Raw genomic sequence first — 11,143 nt, forward strand, 5'->3', positions numbered from 1 at the left:
CATTGACACCCCACGAGGTGAGATCTTGCGTGGAGCCCCAGAGCGAGGTCGATTGATGGTCATTTTGTGCTCCTTCCATTTTCGAACAATCGCACCAACAGTTGTCACCTTCTCTCCCAGCTTCTTGCTAATGGTTTTGTAGCCCATTCCAGCCTTGTGCAGGTCTACAATTTTGTCTCTGACATCCTTGGACAGCTCTTTGGTCTTTCCCATGTTGGAGAGTTTGGAGTCTGCTTGATTGATTGATTCTGTGGACAGGTGTCTTTTATACAGGTGACTAGTTAAGACAGGTGTCCTTAATGAGGGTGACTAATTGAGTAGAAGTGTCTAACCACTCTGTGGGAGCCAGAACTCTTAATGGTTGGTAGGGGTTCAAATACTTATTTCACTCAATGAAATGCAAATCAGTTGCTATCTTTTATTTAAAGTTATTTTTTCGATTTTCCTTTTGATGTGCTATCTGCCACTGTTACAATAAACCTACCATTGAAATGATACTGTTCTGAGACTTTTCATTTCTTTGTCATTGGACAAACTTACAAAATCAGCGAGGGGTCAAATAATTATTTCCCCCACTGTATATATACTACAGAGGACAGTATACTGCACATATATATATATATATATATATATATATATATATATATATATATATATATATAATAAATCAATACACTGCAGCACATCCAATGGTGAAAAAACAGTGGGATCATTTATTCACCCAAGTAGCGACGTTTCGGTCCGCCTGCTGGGATCATTCTCAAGCAATACATCATAGTCAACAGTGAGTTTTTATGTGGTCATATCGTGTTAACATACATAAGTGGCAATTAGCAATAACATTCAAAAATATGCTGTAAGTATCTCATGTGAATACATTCAAACATGTTACCCGGAAGACAATATAATCTGATACATAAAATCCATATAGCAAAGTGTCCAGGTATATTGATTCATAAATAAATTAATATTTTACATAAGTGGTAGTCAACAGTGAATAATCACCTGTTTATGTGCAAACGTAGGAGGGCCAGGCATGGAATCAGGCGTGCTCAGTGGTAGGAGGATACGATGTTGCAAACTGCACCACATGGATACGACGTCCTGGAACTAAAACAGCGCATGTCTGTGATGTCACTCAGGAAAAGTCACATGATTCCGAGTAACACATCACATGACACGTCACTTGACAGATCACATGAATAGAGCATCAAACACAGGTAAACGCATCATAACAATATGTGGAAGCCAAACATAAATCAGGATAATTCACCAAGGTATATTATCGGATGACGTGCTATCTTACGATGCACCGCCGTCCGAGATATGTGGGCGGAGGAGGCGGGAGCCAGCGGCAGCTGTTACCCTCCCACTCCGCTCACCGATAGTTAACCCTTAACAGGCGATAATATCCAAGCTTGCCATAATCAGTATAAGTAGAAAAAAGCATTCATAAAGCGCACCTAGTGTAAAACCTAATGTGTATACAACATGTCGCGGGATAAGCCGTACGTGTCCAAAGCATCCAACCTCCTGTTGAGCTAGGCCCTTCCATCCATAGGTCCTATATGTGAAAAATAAAAAAATATATTATCCAAATATATTTATTTAAAAAAAATAATAATAATTTCAACACATGAGCCGACAAGGACAGGAACAGTGGGGGATCATATTAATAGCCATGGTTTATACTCCACATTCAACCCCCCCGGTTTGACAGTTTGTAGTTTGAAGATCCGTTTTTTAAGCATTTTTATGCTGTTACCACCTGTTCGCGGTAATGGAACATGGTCAAGTATCATGACCCTGAGATCACCTTCACCATGGCCCCTATCCGCAAAGTGGTGTGACACCGGCAAATCTTTACGTTTTTTGCGAATGGAAAAATGGTGCTGGTTAATACGGGATTTAAAGTCGCATGTGGTCTCGCCTACATACAATAACTTGCATGGGCACCATAAAACATAGATGACCTAACACGAATCACAGGTCAAATAAAATTTAAGGGGGTAGAGACCCCAGTGCTAGGGTGGATGAATTCACGTCCCTTCACCATGTATTTGCAGTTTACACAGTGAGGGCACGGATAACTGCCACATTTCTTAGGGGCCAAAAATGACTGGTGTACACCTTTTTGTGAACCTATATCATTTTTTACCAATTTATCCTTAAAATTACAGGCCCTTATATATGACATTATGGGTCGTCCAATGAGTTCTGAAGCATTTGGCTGAATTTGAGCAGATACGATTGCCCGAAACACTTCAGAATTCATCCTGCTGCTTTTGTCAGCAGTCACATCATCAATAAATACAAGAGAACCAGTTCCATTGGCAGCCATACATACCCATGCCATGACACTACCACCACCATGCTTCACTTATGAGGTGGTATGCTTAGGATCATGAGCAGTTCCTTTCCTTCTCCATACTCTTCTATTCCCTTCACTCTGGGACAAGTTGATCTTGGTCTCATCTGTCCATAAGATGTTGTTCCAGAACTGTGAAGGCTTTTTTAGATGTCGTTTGGCAAACTCTAATCTGGCCTTCCTGTTTTTGAGGCTCACCAATGGTTTACATCTTGTGGTGAACCCTCTGTATTCACTCTGGTGAAGTCTTCTCTTGATTGTTGACTTTGACACACATACACCTACCTCCTGGAGAGTGTTCTTGATCTGGCCAACTGTTGTGAAGGGTGTTTTCTTCACCAGGGAAAGAATTCTTCGGTCATCCACCACAGTTGTTTTCCGTGGTCTTCCGGGTCTTTTAGTGTTGCTGAGCTCACCGCTGCGTTCCTTCTTTTTAAGAATGTTCCAAACAGTTGTTTTGGCCACGCCTAATGTTTTTGCTATCTCTCTGATGGGTTTGTTGTGTTTTTCAGCCTAATGATGGCTTGCTTCACTGATAGTGACTGCTCTTTGGATCTCATCTTGAGAGTTGACAGCAACAGATTACAAATGCAAATAGCACACTGGAAATGACCTCTGGACCTTTTATCTGCTCATTGTAATTTGGATAATGAGGCAATAACACACACCTGGCCATGGAACAGCTGAGAAGCCAATTGTCCTATTACTTTTGGTTCCTTAACAAGTGGGAGGCACATATGCAAACTGTTGTAATTCCTACACCGTTCGCCTGATTTGGATGTAAATACCCTCAAATTAAAGCTGACAGTCTGCAGTTAAAGTACATCTTGTTCATTTCATTTCAAATCCATTGTGGTGGTTTATAGAGCCAAAAATGTTGCAAATATGTCCCAATATTTATGGACCTGACTGTAAATACAGTCAATTCTAGCTACTTGTTGGAATTGAGAACGGGATAAGGAATGCTTGGTGTTTATAGGATGGCAACGTGAGTAGTGGAGTAGTGTATTGCGGTCCGTAGGTTTTCTGTGTAGGTCCGTGGTGTGCCTGTTTGTGTTTTGATAACTACAGTGTCCAAAAAACTGATGGATTGTAAATCGACATGGGAAGTGAAAGTTAGGTCTGGGTCTTGTCCGTTAATGTAATCAGTGAAATCAGAAAATGAATTAAAGTCCCCCTCCCAGATGCAGAAGACATCGTCTATGTATCGATACCAGGTTTTTGCGTAAGTCTGAAAAAGAGGATGTGGGTAGATTAAATCTTCTTCAAATGTGGCCATAAATGTATTTGCATATGGCGGAGCTACGTTCGCCCCCATAGTGGTACCCTGTTTATGGATGTAGTAGTCATCTCAAACATAAAGTAGTTGATTTGTAGTACATATCGTAACAATGCCACACAAAAGGATTGTGCGTTTGGGGAATAATTGGAGGTGGCCAGGAGCGATGAGACAGCCTGGACACCTTTTATCATGGGAGATTGAGGTATACAGGCTGTTAACATCAAGTGTTACCAGTAGGTATTCAGGGGCAATGTCATCCAGATTAGAAATGATGGATAAGGGCTCTTTCACACCTGCGTTCTTGTCTTCCGGCATAGAGTTCCGTCGTCGGGGCTCTATGCCGGAAGAATCCTGATCAGGATTATCCTAATGCATTATGAAAGGAGAGAAATCCGTTCAGGATGCATCAGGATGTCTTCAGTTCCGGAACGGAACGTTTTTTGGCCGGAGAAAATACCGCAGCATGCTGCGCTTTTTGCTCCGGCCAAAAATCCGGAACACTTGCCGCAAGGCCGGATCCGGAATTAATGCCCATTGAAAGGCATTGATCTGGATCCGGCCTTAAGCTAAACGTCGTTTCGGCGCATTGCCGGAGCCGACATTTAGCTTTTTCAGAGTGGTTACCATGGCTGCCGGGACGCTAAAGTCCTGGCAGCCATGGTAAAGTGTAGCGGGGAGCGGGGGAGCAGCATACTTACCGTCCGTGCGGCTCCCCGGGCGCTCCAGAGTGACGTCAGGGCGCCCCAAGCGCATGGATCATGTGATCACATGGATCACGTCATCCATGCGCATGGGGCGCTCTGACGTCATTCTGGAGCGCCCCGGGAGCCGCACAGACTGTAAGTATACCGCTCCCCCGATCCCCGCTCCTACTATGGCAACCAGGACTTTAATAGCGTCCTGGGTGCCATAGTAACACTGAAAGCATTTGGAAGACTGTTCCGTCTTCAAATGCTTTCAGTACACTTGCGTTTTTCCGGATCCGGAGTGTAATTCCGGCAAGTGGAGTACACGCCGGATCCGGACAACGCAAGTGTGAAAGAGCCCTTAGAAATGTGAGGTGTCCAGCAGGAAAGAGCGTGTTTGTTTGACAAGTGGGGTTTGGATTTTTTCAAGACAAATTAAGAGGGGAGAGAGTATAGAGTCTGTTGAGGCCACAATGGGTCGACCTGCTGGATTGGTGAGGTTTTTATGTATTTTAGGCAGTGTGTAAAAGACTGGAGTGACTGGGTTTTCATTTATAAGAAAAGTGTATGTAGCCTTATCGATGGTACCTAAGTGCAAATGATGATCAAGAAAAGAGCTTGTTTCTCTTTTAATTCGAAAGACGGGATTGCATATTACTTTCTCGTATGTAGCTGTGTCTGCTAGTTGTCTGTTGATTTTGGCTATATAGGCAGGGGTGTCCATGACGACAATTGCCCTGCCTTTGTCTGCTGGTTTTATTGTGATGGATTTGTCTTCTCGTAGTATGTTAAGTGCAATGTGTTCTTCGCTCTTTAAATTCCGAGGGGTATGTATGATCCCGCTTTTAAGCTGTTTGATGTTTCTGTTAATTTCTTGTTGTACCAAATTGATAAAGGCTTCTACTGCATGGTAATGTTTTGGGGGCGAGCGTGTCTGTATCCCCATTTGGTTTTTATCGGTGGCAGCCCCTTCCTCGACGTGTGTGGTGGGTCGTCTTCTCCCAGGTCGGTATCCTCGTCGTTGAAAAAAATGTTGGTTTCAGTAGCTGGTAGATCTGGCACTTCCTGACGAGGAGGATGCGTAGCCCATGAAGGAAATGTAATCGGTGCCCTTTGAGGTACTTTGCCATTGCCAACGGTATACTCTTTGGAGCTGATAATCCTCAGAGTCGCGAATGAATTTGTTTCGTTTAGTATTTTCCAAATATTTGCGGTGTTCGTCCAGGATTATTTCTGTCGTTGTTTTGAGTTCAGACCATTCTTCTAAAGTAATTGTGGATACCAGTTGTGTTTCTATTGCCCTCAACTTCTCCTTTGACTCGTTGATGGATTTCTGGAGAAACTCAATACTCAAGACGATGATGTCAAGGGAACACTTGTTAATAATGGATTCAAATTTGTTACAGTAGTTGCTGTTGGAAGGGAAGAGGGTTGGGCGAAGGTGGACCCGGACACCTCTGGGAATCTTCTTCTGCTTGTGGTATTCTGCAAGCGTTGTACAGTGTAATTCTGCAGAAATACGTTTTTTCGACTCTCGTTCCAGTCCTGTGCTCGGAACTCACTATGCGGTATATGTAGGAAATTGCTAGTTACATTCACTTGCGAAACGATCTCCTCTGCTATAGAGTAGTCATAAGAAAAAGTGGTGGAAGACATCAGGAGGGTGCTCAATCACAAAGATTAGAGATCCAATATAAAAATATATTTGGACGGCACTCCTCTATTTCTTGTTACGGTGCTCAGCGGTAACTGCAGTAATAGTATAATAGGAATGACCACGGCTCTACCTAAGACACGTGTTGTCTCTTCCTCACCTATAGAGCGCCGTTCACACATAGGATTAGATCGGGCTTCCTCAGCCATATACGGTCCAGCAGCCTCCAGGCTGTGACCACACCAGCACCCTTAGGGGGGAGATGGTCCAGAAGTCCTCCCGACTCTGACCGTGCGACCCTCTTTCCATAGGCTTCGCTGGGCCCCCCAAACTTCAGGCTTTACAGAGCCTCGTGGCCCCTCAGCCCTTCTGGCTGAGACCACACAGATTCTCTCAGGCTTCCTCAGCCTTTCTCCCCCCAAGTCATACACAGAGGGTTGTTTTATCCCTCCTTGATTACAGCAGCAGGCCTCATCTGCGATCACCTCTGGCAAAAGACAATACATGTAGTGGAAGGGTGTGGACTGGAAGATCCCACTACCACACCTATCCACCAGTCCACATGAAATTCAGCCAAGAACAACATCTAGACAAAACTGTCTCAGCAAACTACACTTTGCTGAAACCACTGCAGCTTTCTGGATTTCAGTTATCTCACCCAGCTGAGGTATCTGGGTGGGATATGCATGCCGCCCAGCACTTATACTGTACACATCACCATAAAAATAAAAAATAAATATATATATATATACACTACAGAGGACAGTATACTCTATATATATATATATATATATATATATATATATATATATACTACAGAGGACGGTATACTGCTACAGATGGAAGTGGATAGTTTTTAGGCTTGGGCAGAGAAGTTGCAGATGTAAGGTTATGCACATGGGAAGGAATATCGTAAGTCACCAGTACATACTAAATGGTAAAACACTGGGTAAAACTGATATGGAAAAGGACTTAGGGATTTTAGTGGACAGCAAACTAAGGTGTGGAAACCAGTGTCAGGCAGCTGCTGCCAAGGCCAATAAGATAATGGGTTTCATCAAAAGGGGCAGAGATGCCCGTGATGAGAACATAGTCGTGCCACTTTACACATCACTAGTCAGACCACTGTCACGGCCTATGGTGTGCTTAGTGACATTTTCCTTCACTTGGTTGCTTGTGACTACGTTGGTGTTGTGTGCATGTGGTTGCAGTGTCTCGGCCTTCTGGCTGATCCCCAGGACATGGTTGCCACGCATGCCGTTGCCCGCGGCGACAGGTGAAGTGTGTGTTTATGTGTGTACTTCCCCTTTAAGTGGCCGTCTTCCCTTGCCTTGTGTTGGAAGAGTTAACTTCCTTCCTAGTGTGTGTGTCTGTGTGTGGGTGTGGCTACATGGGCTATAAAGCCTCAGTGAAGATCAGTAGTCTGAGGGGTACTTCAGCCATGGCTAGCTGGATGCATCCTCCTGTGATATACCATCTGCCAGTGGGGGCCACCCTTGTGGTCATAGCCTATGTTACATGGTGTTATGAAGGTGTGTGTTTGGTCTCTTTATTTATTGCAGCTTATGGTTTCCTGGGTTCCCGTGTGGTGTGTGCTGTGTCCCTTGTGTTGTTGTGGACAGCAGCACTTGCACATGGGTTCCAGGCTGTGTGTCTGTGGCAGGTAGGTGTGGTTCTTGTTTCACTTACCTGCCATTGCCTTATGTCTGTTTATGTTTCCCCTTTCTTTATAGCTTGGCCAGTGAGACTCCTGTTCGTCCGTATCCTGGAGGAACAGGTAGTCTTACCCTTCTCCTAGTCCAGGGCCACCCTGAGGGCGAGTAGGAAAATTAGGTTCCGGAGTATGAGCCCTCCCACCATCAGGGTCGGCTCATACGGCTAGGAGACAGGGCCAGAATTAGGGATTGATAGGAGGTGACCTGCTCCCTGATTCCTGTCCTGGCCTTGCATCGACCATCCATCTTCTGGCATCGCACGGCTGAGGGTTTTCCCCATCCTCAGCCGTGACAACCACACATGGAGTACTCTGTACAGAGAAGGGCAACTTAAGTAATAACTGGAATGGGTGGACGACAGTACCCTGAAAGATTATCAAAATTAGGGGAGATCTAATAACTATGTATAAATATATCGGGGGTCAGTACAGAGATCTCTCCCATCGTCTATTTATCTGTGACGAGGGGACATCCTCTGCGTCTGGAGGAAAGAAGGTTTGTTCACAAACATAGAAGAGGATTCTTTACGGTAAGAGCAGTGAGACTATGGAGCTCTCTGCCTGAGGAGGAAAAAACGAAAAGAGTTCAGGAGGGGCCTGGATGTATTTCTAGAGGGTAATAATATTACAGGTTATAGCAACTAGATTTCTGGAGAGGTCGTTGATCCAGGGAGCAATTCTGATTGGAGTCGGGAAGGAATTTTTCTTCTCCTAAAATGAGTAACATTTGCTTTGATCTCATGAGTTTTTTTTTTTGTTTTTTTTTTGCATTCATCTGGATCAACTTTGCAGGATAACAGCCTGAAATGGATGAACTTTTTGACTAGTCATAGGTCAATAATAGTCTTTAAATTTTCTATTAATAATGGACAACTGCTATTACAATTTGACACTTTAGGTATGGGTGATTTTGGCCATCAAAGGCTTTCAACATTGAGTTTTCTGATAGTAAAGGGTCGGATCAGACACCATTAGGTCAGTCTCACTGCTGGTACAACAGATAGAGCTTGGCATACACGTAAGATAACTTGGCCAAATCTCCCATACATATGTGTTCTTGGTCGGACATGCATATACAGTGATTGGGGAGATGGATGAGTGCTGCTAGTCTCTTGAGAACAAAAGAATCGGGCAGTTGAAAGCCAACATACTCTATCCTTATCTTCCCTGACATCAGCCATCATGAGAGAATCGGGAGGCCCCATACAGATTAGATGGTCAACCAAACCCGCTAAAATCGGCAGGTTTGGGCAACGTACATCTAATACATCTTTAACGTCTCCTCAGCAGGCAATGATGGTGACTTATCTGTCCATCTATGGATATCTTTAACCTTTTTGATGGACAGCTCTCAGGTGACTGATGGCTATCAATATCCATTACAGCTAATCTCACTGTGATCTCCTCCTTGTTAGTCGAAGGTCATAATTCTGTGTGAGGATATCAGATGATCCTGCTTTGTCTACTAATTATACTGATTAGCTTTCCTTTCAAAAATACCCCATTCATCCAAAATTAAAGTTCTTGCCGTACCCCTAAATTACTTAGATTGTGTTTTACCTTTACTGCGCTCATCCATTCACTATTAATCTCGGCCTTTTAGATTCCAATTTCAAAGAGAAATGAAATCAACACAACAGAGGCCGCTATGTGCTTTGTTGAAACGTCCCGGGGCATTCACATCAGCCCCCTTTAATAGCAGATTAACAAGACTATGGAACTGAATACGGAGGTCAGTGTCACATGGGACAGACCTCCAGATCATACAATAGGAGTATGGCCACTAGATACCCTTCATAAAGTCCATCTTGAGGAACATTGATGGAATATCGCTAGGATATGCCATCCATGTCAGATAGGTGCAGGTCCTTCACTTCAGGGACCCTGTTCTTTAGATATGAGTGTGTCCCAGAGGTGGGACCTGCAACCATCTGACATGGATGACATATCCTAGCGATATGCCATCGCTGTCTCAGATGAGACTACTACTTCAATCTCCTACAGACAAGTTGTCTTTGTATTAACATGTTTAGAATTTAATGTAAAAAGGCGCTAAATGACTGCAACTCCTAATTGAGACTGCTACCGAGATGATCACTGACTCTAAAGTGAGTGCACCAACTCATGTTCATAAGGGCTATTTTGTAGTGCTTGAAGGGGTTGTCCGAGTTATGTAAAAAAAATAAAAATGCACTGTAAATCTGATGGTCAGCAGTATATATGTAAGCTAAGCAAGTTTTAGGCAAAAAAAAATGATTTTTCTCATTTTCCTAGTTCTGTCCTGGCCCTTTGTTGACATGCAGTTGCAGAGCTGTGGGGGGGGGGGGGGGGGTGTAACGACAATCTCTGAGGTTTTCCTCATGAATATTTGTGGGTGCCAACAAAGACTGCCTTTCCCCTCCCCCTGCACTGCAAAGGCATTGAATACAATTATTGCCCTGACTGTAAGTCCCAGCTGTGCAGTAAAATAACATTGCTGATGCACACAAGATCGTCCTACCTGTTCTTGCGCAAAGCTCAGCAGACACTTCCTCACAGCCAGCGGAAGAGTACAGAAGAGAGAACTCCACCAGTGTTTGAAGGTGAGGAGGGAGGGAAGATCCTGTGCACAGTGTGTGTGTCTCTTCACTGCCTGGAGAAGAGGAAACCCTGCAGCTGCTCAGTACCTGAGGCAGAGCCTCCAGCCCTGAGTCTGTGCTGCTGATGGTAGAAGGGGTTAAGCTTTCCTGACAAATCCAGTATGAGGGGAGACACAGGGCAGAGAGCTCAGCCATATGATCGACAGTGCAGGAGGCGTGACCAGCAGATCTGCAGTGGAGGGTGTGGCCAGCAGATCACAGTGCAGGGGGCATGGTTTATTCCTGCACAGAGGCAGACCAGCTCCCTCCTGCTGCCCAGGCTTGCGCACAGAACGTCATCCGAGCAGGGAAAGACTCTGACATCACAGGTCATGTGACGCTCAGCTAACTAAGAGAACAGGGAGATGAAGGAAGTGACTTGAAAACCCTTGAGAGTGATATATTAAACAGCTTAGCAATACTGCTGCCATCTTGTTCCTGCTTAAACTTTGTCTGACTTTAATAGTAAGGCTTTTAGTAAGAACTCGTCAGGATGCTTTGTGTAAAGTCTCTAAACTTATGTACTTGCACCTACTTCTGTATTTGTGGTCTCCTGTCTCAAACCTAAACTAGACGTATGTACAAAGTGTCTCCTATTTTGATTCCCTATAAAAGGAGTTGGTGATAATAAACTAGATGATGCCTGTATGTGATGCACATCAGTCTCATTGCTTGCCTCTCTCATGAACTTCACTTAAAGCACTCGTATGTGCCTGCATTGTTGAGAAAATATGTTTTTGTATATGCAAATGAGCTTGCAGGGGGGGGGGGGGGGCTTCGCCGTTGCACCTAGAGGCCGCGCCCTCTGCACTTTGACAGGG

Source organism: Bufo bufo, chromosome 3 (assembly GCF_905171765.1).
Source record: "Bufo bufo chromosome 3, aBufBuf1.1, whole genome shotgun sequence".
NCBI classification, from domain to species: domain Eukaryota; kingdom Metazoa; phylum Chordata; class Amphibia; order Anura; family Bufonidae; genus Bufo; species Bufo bufo.